The sequence below is a fragment of the Callospermophilus lateralis genome, chromosome 8 (assembly GCF_048772815.1).
Source record: "Callospermophilus lateralis isolate mCalLat2 chromosome 8, mCalLat2.hap1, whole genome shotgun sequence".
Classification (NCBI taxonomy): Eukaryota; Metazoa; Chordata; class Mammalia; order Rodentia; family Sciuridae; genus Callospermophilus; species Callospermophilus lateralis.
In genome coordinates this window covers 56,311,004-56,323,127 of record NC_135312.1, presented here as the reverse complement: position 1 = coordinate 56,323,127, position 12,124 = coordinate 56,311,004, and the positions used below count along the sequence as shown (strand labels likewise).

Sequence of the window (12,124 nt, the reverse complement as noted above, 5' to 3'; positions counted from 1 at the left end):
CTATTTTCAAATTTTATTTCAAGTACAACAGTATAGTTAATAATACCTAAGGTTTAAATTTTTAAAAAAATAAATGCTTACTAAGTCATCTTCAAACTTAGTGGATTAAAACACCAATTATAACATTTTTCATGGTTCTGTGAGTTGACTGAGGTCAGCTGGATGATCTAACTACCTTGGGATCTTTCAGTGCATCTATATCTATAGAGGTTCATTGAGGTCTTTTAAGAGAAATATTTATCAGTGCCATTTTCAAAAATCTATAAAGAATTTGGAAGTAGACACTGACATTATGATGGTTATTTTATCTTTGTCTTCCTCCAGATTTATTTTCTACTTTGCTCTGCTCTACTCTATGCCAAGGGTGGGGCTGATCCTTACAGAGATCTCATGTGCTTCCTATCTCTCTTTGCATCCTGTCATGGCTATGAGAACAAGCTCAAGCTAGTCTACTAGAGGTTACAACTCCTGTGGAGCAGAGATGAGTCATTTCAGCTGGGGGCACCTAGACTGATGAGTCCCTAGACAACCACTAGCTGATGGCAGATGCCTAAATAATCCCAGAAAGGTCATCAGAATGAACCAAGGCTAGCATAACTGACCAGTTGAACCACAGACACATATAAAATTATTTTTTAAAAAGTGGTTGGCTAAATTTGGGGGGTTTTGTTTTGTCTTTTTTTAACACATTAATAGTTGAATATCTCACATTTGCAAATGATATAAAATTGAACAGGAGGTTGTCACTTTGAAACAATGGATTATAAGCAGCATGAAGAATTTCAAGGGAAATAAATGTATAATTCTTATCAGGTGATATACTTGATTGGAAATTCACTAAAAAGTAAGACAAATTGGGTCCAGATACAAGGGTATAATATTTTCTACTACTTTTTTAGAAGACTCTTTCTGGAAAAGCTGGTTGTATTTCAGAGGCTATTTTAGAGCAAAATGATTAGAGTAAGTCCATAGTTCATTTCAATTGTTCAATTATTTAGTTCAACTGTTTATTATTAGTCTGTAGCAATAAAAAGTTTAAACTATAAGGGGAAAAAGTATTCCTAAACACACTGTTTAATCAATCCATCTATATTTTCTCATAGCAAGACTTTCTTAATGAAGGAAGCAGTGTGTTGATTTATAGTGTTCGTATATCTAAGCTCCCTACTTTGTAGTGACCCTTAATGTATAGTTTACAGAGGGCAAGAAACAGTCACAGACCAAAAATATTGCATACTGAATGCCTCTAAAATAGAGATGTATTTGAATAAACCCCAGCTTTTTATTTCCAGGGGGAAAAAAACCCATAAAACAAAATAACAATAATTATACTAGAGTCTTCCATATGTTAAACTGAATAAGGGATAGATTTACCCTCTATGGTTTCAAAGAGAAGAACAAAAGAAGGAAGGAAAACAAAGGAATACAGAAGAATTAGCCCAATATAAAGATCTTAAGAAATATAATAAAATATGCCACAAAGAAGAACTTTTACTATCCTTATTCCTCAACAGAAGTATTCAGCATAGGGTAAAAGAGGAATTGAATTGGGAAGTTTAGTTATGGGGGATAGTTCCCCATATGACCCTGGCCAACCTAGTTCTATCTCTTCCCACTTGTAATTCTCAGAACGAGCCAAGTATGGGACATCTAGAGATAAGTAGGGAATGTTTGGGACAACCCAGGCTACATCTTCATCTCTCTGAGAACAGGATGCCCTATGATTCTTGAGGCTCAGCAATCCCAGTGGGGTCCACAGTTGAATGCTTTGAAGGTCCTACAGCCATGTCAATGTGGAACATGCACAGAAGAGGTTCCATCTTCCCAGAGCAGTTTTCCTGAGTCTTGGGAGACTAGCTTGCCATGGATCCTAGGCTTCTGTTTACTCTTGCTATCTTTCTTTGAGAAATAAATCTGCTTTGCTTGATTTATTGTATGTGTTCTGTCTCACCAAACTCATAAAAGTGGTAGAAATATTGGTAATCCTTTTATTCCTCACAGCTGTCCTTTGGTGTTGGTGTCCCTGCAATAGCTTGATCTCCTCTAAAGTTCTACCATATTTATAAACCTTTGCAAGAGTGGTAACTTCCAATTCTAAGATTTAAACATTCTCCTTTGTCTTTTACAACATTTTTTAATATTTATTTTTTAGTTGTAGGTGGACACAATATCTTTATTTCATTTTTGTGTGGTTCTGAGGTTTGAACCCACATGTGCTAGGCGAGCACTCTACCACTGAGCCACAACCCCAGCCCCTTTCCCAACATTTTTTTAAAGTTGTTTTCCCTCTTTCCAACTAATTTATTGCTGAACCTTTGTAGACTTCAGATCTTATCACTTTACTTAAGACAGGAGAGAAATAACATTAGTGTTATGGTTTGCATCATAAATGTTCCTCAAAAGCCACATGCTGATGTCTTTATTGCCAGCTTATGGTGTTATTAGAAGATAGTGAAAATTTCAGGAAGTAGGGGGCTTCTATAGTTTGGACCTGGAATATAAACTGAAGGCTCATATGTTGAAAGCTTGATTCCCAATGCAGCAGCGTTCAGAGGTGTTGCTTGGGAGAAGTGATTGGAACAAGAGGGCTCTGACCTCAACAGTGGGTGAATCCACTGATAGAATCAAAATTGAATGAACTATTGAAAGGCTATGGAAACTATAGAAGGTGAAGCCTAGTTGGAAGAAATCATTCATTGGCTCTTCATTCTCTACGACTTTGAAACCTTTGCTTCAAAACTCTCTGCTATTGTGCTCACCACCCAAAACTTTTATATGATGATCATAACTCAGTTATAATCAAGTCTGCACTTTAAAACAACTTGCCTTAAAATAAACTCCAACATATCAAAAATATCCCAACTTTGCCTTCACGTTCCAATATGCTGCTAAAATAAACTGGCTCTCTAAGGGGTGGGGTTGGGGACCCATGATTTGTACAACTGGATGATGTCTGTGATATAAATAGTCCTACCATGCCTATCTTCAATCTATGTGACATGGCTGATCATGAAAGAGGGAAGATATGCTCAAAATTAACCTTTGTAGGCTAATAGGAGCTGACCTAGCATACCCTTGCGACCATGTCTATTGAGGGAGCTGTCTTCCATGCTATATCAAATTTGTCTAGCAGTGGATTGTTGGGTGACATTTAGAAAGAGCCAGAATCCAACAACTTTGGGGATTTACAAACATCTACTCAAGAATTTTTCTTGACCATGATCCAAAACAAAACCTCAACTTAGAAACTATGAGCATCTCTAGCCTCTCAAGCCTCCTGGGGGCAAAGGGAGCAGTTAGTCTGACTGTGATGATGAGTTAAGTCTTGTGTTGAGCTTGAACTCCAATTTCTTTTAATGGAAGTTTATTATGTTTTATATTTTTTCGAATTTTTTGATTATCTGATTAGATTTGAAAAATATTTTATTCTTGGAGGAAATCAGTTTCCTAACTAACAACACTATTTAGCTCTGCCTCTTCATTTTTTGTTGTATCTTTATAAAATGGAAGTTCACAGGAGAGTGACAGGTTGATAGGTGTAAGTGACAAGTTGATAAGATAAATCCATTTCTCAAACTAACACAGAGGACTGAGAAGTTCAAAAGTCTCTAGTAAACTTCAAAAATTATTTGGTAAATTTTGCTTTCATTTAGCAAAATGCTTAGAGTTCTTCTCTTTTTTGTTTTGTCTCTTTTATCTACCCATACCTTATTGTCTATGGAAAACTGCAGAGTAGTCAAGTTTGTAGCTGTAAATGCCTTACCATTAAGCTGTGGGGAACTGAGGCAAGAGGTAACAAGCAGTACTTTCAATTGACCATTCCTAGTTCTGCAGTATTGGCCTCGGTCTAAACCCCAGACCACTTCCCTTCTGATATATACTTTTGTTTCTTACATACATTTATACCATAACCCAAATTCTTATACCTTCTATCTTTAAAAATGGCATAATTTCACTAAAGAAAATTTAAAATTGTAATAGCTATTTTTAAATAAATTTTGACAAGAATAAAAAATGTTCATTTGAGAGGAGCCTAAGAACAGAAAGGGATAAAATTCCAGACATCCAACAGTCTGCACATTTAAATTTGTTTGAAGAAGTATCCAAAGGTATTCAGATTCTAGAACTATTCTCCTAACAGAGTTCTTGGTTAATGTAAAAAAAAGAAAAAAGAAAAAAAAAGTGAGAACTTAAACTCCCTTTTATATTCCTTCAAATCTCAACACAAATCTAATGGTCTTTATCCTGCAATTTCTCTTCAACTCTGTTTCTCCATCTTCTTCTGACTTATTCCTACTACCTCTTGGCTGAACAGAAGTCTCTCAAGAGCAATAACCTTATAAAGTAAAGCCCCTCATTGTTGATTGTAAGACATAGTCTTATTTTGAGCTAAAATTATTAACATTTTTCCAAAACCTACCTGCCATAAAATTTTCAAAGGAATAGGGGATAGTTTTAGGCACATGATAATCCAGGCTTTTGTGTTAGCTTCACATTACTACAATGATATATGTTAAGATAGAATACTTATAAAGGAAAGGAGGTTTGTTTAGCTCTAAGTCTGGAAGGTTCAAAGTCCAAAAGCAGGCAAGCCCCATTTGGCCTTTAGTGAGGACCTAACAGCAGATGGCATCACATCATGGCAGAAGTGTATAGGAAAACAAATATCACATCTCAAACAGAAAACCAGACAGAGTAAGAGGAAAAAGGATTTCTCCTTTTATAATCTCTTACTCTTCAGAACTACCAATGGGTTACAAGAGATGTAGCTTAATCCTTTTGGAAAGCATGCTCCCAGCGATCTAAGACCCTCTCATTAGTCCCTGCCTCTTGAAAGTGTTGTCACTTCCCAATACTGCTACTCTGGAGACCAAGCTTTTAACACATGGGCTTTTGGAAAACATTGAAACCACATCCAAACCATAGTGGCTCCCAAACCTCCATCTATTAATCCATATGTTCAGGTGCAAAATAATTGCATGGAAACACAGAATTCAAAGATTCAAATTTTATAAGAAAACAGAGGGATTTAGAAACTGTAGATATTGGACATCTTTTGGAAGCTATCTCTAAAATAATTCCTGTAAACAGAGTAGATTCTGATTCAGTTCTGTAAGCAAAGAAAGTATTGATCCATTAGTGAAATCAGGTACAGGCTAATCTTTTGACAACATTCACAAGTAAATCTCAATGCAGATGAAGGCCCAGCTTTCTACTCACTTTTAGTGAATGATTTTAAGCTAGAGGTAGAAGGGTTATCTCTCTCTCTCTCTCTCTCACACACACACACACACACACACACACACGAAATTAGAATGAGCATCCATTATAACCCTGTTGAATATTTGAAAGAGCCTTAGCACAAAAACATAAGAAGACTTAGAATGAATTCTCTGAATTACACATAAAACAATTAGACATTCCCCATCATTGAACACAAAGGGAGAGGCACTTTAGAAAGATATTTCTAGATATTATAAATATTTGTGGAAAATACTTAAAACTGAAGGCTGTGAAAATCAAAATGCTGTGAAGAGAAATCAAATGTTCAGTTTCTCATTTTGCCCTTAAATTCACCAGGAGGAATTTCTCACAAAGTTAAAAGACAACCTTTTGATTGATATGGGCACTACTTTATTAGCCTAAAAGTCTACTATTCTTATTCAACATCTCCCTAGAGTAAACAAACTATGCAAGGGCAGTGTCTCTAAATCTGCAGACATTCTGCATGTCTTGTCCCAGAACAGAGGTACATATGCGTAGAGACTCCCTCTTCATAATAAAGTCACAGATACCTTGGACATTGACTTAAATTTTCTTGTACATTAATGTCTAGATGAAGCTTAAGTTGATGACCCAAAGAGGTGCCAGAATTTTTGTGAGTAAAATTTTGAGGATGTTGACTGAGTTGACAAATTATTGGGGCTGACCCTATCCACAGATTCTGACTGATCTCTTTATACCTCTACCTAAATTTATATGATAAATATAAATTCATTCAGGGCCCTAGACAGCCATACATAGAATATTCATTCCCTGCTTCCTTGTAGTGGCAAACTCAAATTCTGTTTTATCTCTGTGCTTCCTGAGGCTATAAATTTTACAATACATTTTACAATGTGTACTTTGTTTTCTTTTTAGACCAAAATAACCAATATACAACTGCCTTCTAGAAATATCAACACTATACCTGTGGCCCTTATGTCTTAGCAGTTTACTGAGGCACCCTCATACTTAAAAAAATGTTTTTTTCTGGTACTCAGAATTGAATCCAGGGATGCTTTACTGATCCATACCTTAGTCCTTTCCACTTGTTTTATTTTGAGACAGAATCTTGCGAAGTTGCTTAGGGCCTCACTACATTGCTTGGAACTTGCAATTCTCCTGTCTCAGCTTCCTGAGCTGCTGGGATTACAGGTGTGGGTCACCACACTTTTTATACATCCCCAGTCAGGATCTGAATAATCTGAAATTTCCCTGTAATTCTATTATCATACTGATAAAAATTTGAGGTAGAACATTTATTTCAGAAGATATGATTCAGACTCTGAAGTTTCTTTCTTTCTTTCTTTCTTTTTTTTTTTTTTTTTTTTTGTTGGTACCATGGATTGAACTCAAGGGAACTAGACCACTGAGCCACATCCCCAGCCCTATTTTGTATTTTATTTAGAGACAGGTCTCACTGAGTTGCTTTGTGCCTTGATTTGATCCTTCTGTCTCAGAGGATTACAGGATTACAGGATGCACCACCACCACACCTGACCTAAATTTGAAATTTCTAATAGTTCAAAATACTCTTTTGTTATTGGTCTATCAACAGATATATTTCTATAGTACACAGGCAATGAGTGACATTAAAATATAATAAATTTGCTATTATATTTTATAAAAATATTTGATGTTGTAAATACCTACATTGATATTTAGTAGTTTTCAGAACTTTTATCAGTTATATGAGTTTCCAACAAAATATAACCAACTCTAAATTATGGGTCACTGCATAACATATGAAATTGAATTGTTGCATGCTTATAATATTATCACTAAAAAAGTCTACCTTACAAATATAATTATACATGAAAGTTCAAAGCAGATTTATACATATAAGTTTGTTGTGTTTTAACCCCAAGCTAATTAGTCCATATATGAATTTTGTTTACAGAAGGAAAGATCTATTGTTAATGCAAAATTTCAAAAATAATTTGGATAACCATATTAAGGTGAAACAGTCTCACCAGAAAACTCATTAATATTTACTGAAGATTTTTCTGATCTGGATGAATCTCTACAAATAGATTAATGAAAGCACTACTTCAAGGAATCACACCACTTGTTTTCACAATAGGCCAAACAAATCTGTTATTTTATGATTCCTTATATGAAAAATGTAAAATAATTTATCATGGTTGTCTTAGCAAAATATACTGAGCAAAGTAACATTTCAAAATGATAGCAATAGATGCTGGGGTTGTGGCTCAGTGGTAGCGCGCTTGCCTAGCCCATGCAAGGCCCTGGGTTCAATCCTCCACTCCACATAAATAAATAAGAAATGAAAGCATACAGAGCACTAGTCTGCACTATAGGTGTCACAGGAAAGCAAACAGCTGAAACTCCAAATCTCCATTTTTGTGTTCCAATGAAATAAAATTTAAAGTCAGACACAAAAAGCCATGCAAGGGAACTTTATTATAAGTGAAAGTGAGGTGAAAGTAAAGTAAAATCAAAGTAAGGCTTAAGCAGAAAGCCTGAGAGACAGACAGAGATAGAGAGAGAGAGAGAGAGAGAGAGAGAGAGAGAGAGAACGAGCATATGCATGTGTTGTCTCTGAACAGAGACCAACAAAGGAGACTGTCTCCAAATTTATTACTGTTTGATGTTTACCAGGAGAACTGGGAACACTTGTGTACTCTTTGACAATCAAGGGTTCAACTCCTCCTTCTCGCTGGATGATGGAGTTTTTCACTTTAGTTGGTCCTCTCTGGAACTGTGTGGCCATCCTATTTAGGCAGGCTTCATCTACAAGTCAATCCCATGTTATGTGGGTAGTGGGGTAAATAGCTGGTCAGAAATTTCCTTACTGCACTTGCACCACTGAAGCAATCTTCCTTCCCAGACAAATGAAGACACCAATAGTCATAAATCCTAGCTTCACCTCAACATAAATGGATCCTGTCAAGAGTTAGTCCCATTACTCCTTTTCTTTTGACACATTTTCCCATGGTTCCTTTGCTTCTGTTTATTTTCCATAAATTAATTAACTACCACCATTTGATTTCTTGTCCACTCTGAGGATAGTTTAAACAAGACCCTAAAGTAATTTAAAGAATACTTGTGACCTTTCCATGCATTTCACTGCTCATTGCTAGCTACTACCTAATATAGGAATTAAATTTCCTTTATATTAAAAGGTGTAACAATTACCTCTTGAGTAAGTGTGAGGCTCTATTCTTGTTCTCACCAAGTAGAGCCCCAAATGGATATTTTTATATGTCAATTTGACAATTTCAGAATTCAGTTCACATGAATAAAAAAAAAATTAAGTCCCTTCTCTATAGATCCTCCTATCATAGTCATCTTTAAGTCTTTATGAAATAGCTCAGTGAAGGCATCCTGATAAAAGGATATTTACATTTACCACCATATTTACACATCACTTTAATTAGTAGAGTTCAAAGGCCTGTGCAAACATTACCTAATTAAACTTCACAACAATTCAGTGAAGCAAGAGAAGGTTTACCCATTATCCTCATTCACAGAAGAGATCTTGAGGTGCGGAGCGCTAAATGATTTCTTAGTTTCACAATGATGAGTCAGAGGTGAGGCTGGGAACAAGACCAGAGCTCTAGCTCAAATATAAATGCAACACCGTGGAAGTGCTTATTCAGGAGGATCACTCCTTCAGCTGGAAGTTATCCTACTACTTAAATAATAAGAGTAATTGCAATGGAATTTATATGAATGTGTAAGTTTCTTCCTAGATTAGAAAAAACTTTATTCAGCATTATGTGCTTTGGAGACAATCATTTATGTTTAAATGCATCCTAGCTAAATAGAGCCCACACCAATAGGGCAAGCATCTTCTCCCAGGAGTCTTCCTATTATCTCTAGGAATTCTCAAGAAGTGTTTACAAACCAAAGTCAGTGGTAGTGTCCACACTGCATACACTGTCATTTAAAAAAAAAATTTTTACTTGGCTTTTTCGCTTCCTATCTGATACCTGTATGGTTGTCATACCTGTTAAGAGATTAATCTGCATGCTAAGGACAGCATGTGGATGCTCCCAAAGATTCTACCTCTTGAGATATCAGAACAGTACTGTTTCTTACAGAGGAGAGGACCAGCAGGGTCCTGATCTATGATATATTAGATCAGTTGGGAATATAGAATCTCTTCATACTTAGAAATTCATAGGATTATTCTTGAATAGTTTCATCAGCTTCTTTCTTGGAACTGTTTTGTTTTTTTCTGTAAAGTCAATGGACCTGAGGTGTCAAATACATCCCTTTTCTCCTTTCACTCCCTACAAAGACACACTGGTGCATTTGGGTTATGGGAATAGCTCGGAGGTCAGTGGGGTAGATAGATCAATGTCTATATTATCAACTGCCATCTTAATCACAGAATACCAAAGTAGAGTGGGATGGGTCTTAAACATTTTTTAACTGTTTCATTAAAATAAATTTTGCCAAGCTTAGAATATAAAATTACAAAAATAAGGAGAAATGCACTAGTTGAACAGAGAAGGTGATTTTAGGGGAGCCCTGCAACCAGACAAAATCCCTTAGGCTTCTCGGAGCCCAATTTGATCTATGAGTTCAATCTTTCTATCTTAAAGTTATAACTCTTAGGGCTGGGGATATATATGGCTCAGTTGATAAGGTGCTTGCTTTTCATGCACAAGGTTCTAGGTTCAAACCCCAGCAAACAAACAAACAAACAAACAAACAAAAAAAAACCATGTAGCTCCTACACATCTAGGTAATACATACAAATAGGGCCTGATATTATATACAAGTAATTTAGATAGTCTAGATAATACATACAATTTTTACAATTAAAAAGTCTAATATATAAGAAACATACTATCTTTATATTTATTCTAATTATACATGATAGAAGAATGCATTTTGATTCATTGTACACAAATGGAACACAACTTTTTGTTTCTCTCATTGTACATGATGTAGAGTAGCACCATATGAGCAGTCATACATGTACCTAGAGTAATAATGTCCATTATCATTCCTGCCCCCATGCCCCTCCCCTCCCCTTCCTCCACTTTGCCCAATCAAGTTCCTCCATTCTTCCCATGCCACTCCCCCAATAAGGATTAGCATTGACTTATCAGAGAGAACATTTGGCTTTTGGTTTTTGGGGATTGGCTTCCTTCACTTATTATGATATTCTCCAACTCCATCCATTTATCTGCAAATTCAATAATTTTGTTCTCTTTTAATGCTGAGTAATATTCCATGTGCATATGCACTACAGTTTCTTTACCCATTCATCCATTGAAGGACATCTAGGTTGGTTCCACAGTTTAGCTATTGTAATTGAGGTGCTATGAACATTGGTGTGGCTTCATCACTATAGTATGCTGACTTTAAGTCCTTTGGATATAGACTGAGGAGTAGGATATCTGGGTCAAATGGTGGTTCTATTCCAAGTTTCCTAAGGAATCTGCATACTGCTTTCCAGAGAGGTTGCACCAATTTGTGGTCCCACCAGCAATATATGAATGTACCTTTTTCCCACATCCTCACTAACATTTATTATTGATCATATTCTCGATAATCAACTTTCTGACAGGATTGAGATGAAATCTTAGAGTGGTTTTGATTTGCATTTCTCTAATTACTAGAGAAGTTGAATATTTTTTCATATATTTGTTGATCTATTGTATATCTTCTGCTGAGAAGTGTCTGTTCATTTCTTTAGCCCATTTACTGATTGGGTTATTTATTTATATATTTTGGTGTTAAGTTTTTTGAGTTCTCTATCTATATCCTGGAGATTAGTGCTCTATCTGATGTGCACGTAGTAAAGATGTTCTCTCACTCTGTGGGCTCCCTCTTCACATTATTGATTGTTTCCTTTGCTGAGAAGATTTTTAGTTTGAATCAAGAAACATACTATTTTTATTATCCTAGTTAGTCCCTTCATATTTAGTCTTAAACCTTCCTTCCACCTCCTTGAAGTTTTTCAGCTGCAGCTACAGCATTATGTGCTCACTGACACATATAAGTGATAAAGACAAGAAAGAGAAGTGGGAAGAGCAGATGAGCCCCAGTCACTGGCTGATCCTTCAGCATCAGCATCGGCAAAAGCCAATCCTGGGAAATATTTCTTGCCAAAGGGGAGGCTATTATCAGCCTTGACTCTCAGCTCTGATACTAACAGTTATCAGATGCCCCAGGACAATGGGTTTCCTGGGTGCAGCAGAATATTCTGAGCACTGTAACAGTAGGATAGCTACAAAAAAAAAAAAAATGTTTCTAGTTCTGTAACTTTTTAGTGCACAAAGAAGCCTCTGGCAACTCACAAACCTTAAACAATTTACAATGCCCCTATAGTTTAACATCCTGATTGTTGGACCCTATATAATAAAATTGTGGAGCTAGTTCTGGGTCACTTTTCCTTCATCAGAATGCAGTGTCCCAACTGGCCCCAGCTTTACTTGATAATGTCTGTGTATTTTCGTTGTCTCTGTGTTTTTCTCCATCTCCAGTTGCCCTACCTGAGAATCCTTTGTTGATGCTGCATGGGTTATGGCAGCTGGCACCCAGTGAGGAGCTCAAGTACAGGGGAAGTTGAATGGAATCAGATGAGTGGATGGTCCTGGGACATGCTTGTATTTTTGAGACCCCAACATTAGAAGTAGTAGTTACTATCAAAACTTTGAGGTAATATATTTGTAGTGAAGCATATATTTGTAGTGGGAGCATATATTTGTAGTGGGATCAGTTGTTGAGTGTAAAATGTGGGAAATTCTGGTTCTCATAAAAAAACCCTCTATGTGTTAATGCTTAGAGTAATGCTTAAAGCTTGAAGTTATCCCATTGAAAGCCATCAGCTTGCTAAATTTTTAAATTGTGTCAATGAGTCTTGCCCAGGGTCTCCAAA

The 12,124-nt window shown here is 36.1% G+C and overlaps 1 protein-coding gene across 4 annotated transcripts in view; it reads right to left on the bottom strand.

Moving 5' to 3' along the window:
• Positions 1-12,124, bottom strand: part of Mthfd2l (methylenetetrahydrofolate dehydrogenase (NADP+ dependent) 2 like) — a 109,699-nt gene that overhangs the window by 22,471 nt on the left and 75,104 nt on the right. The gene's annotated exons all lie outside the window — the stretch shown is intronic.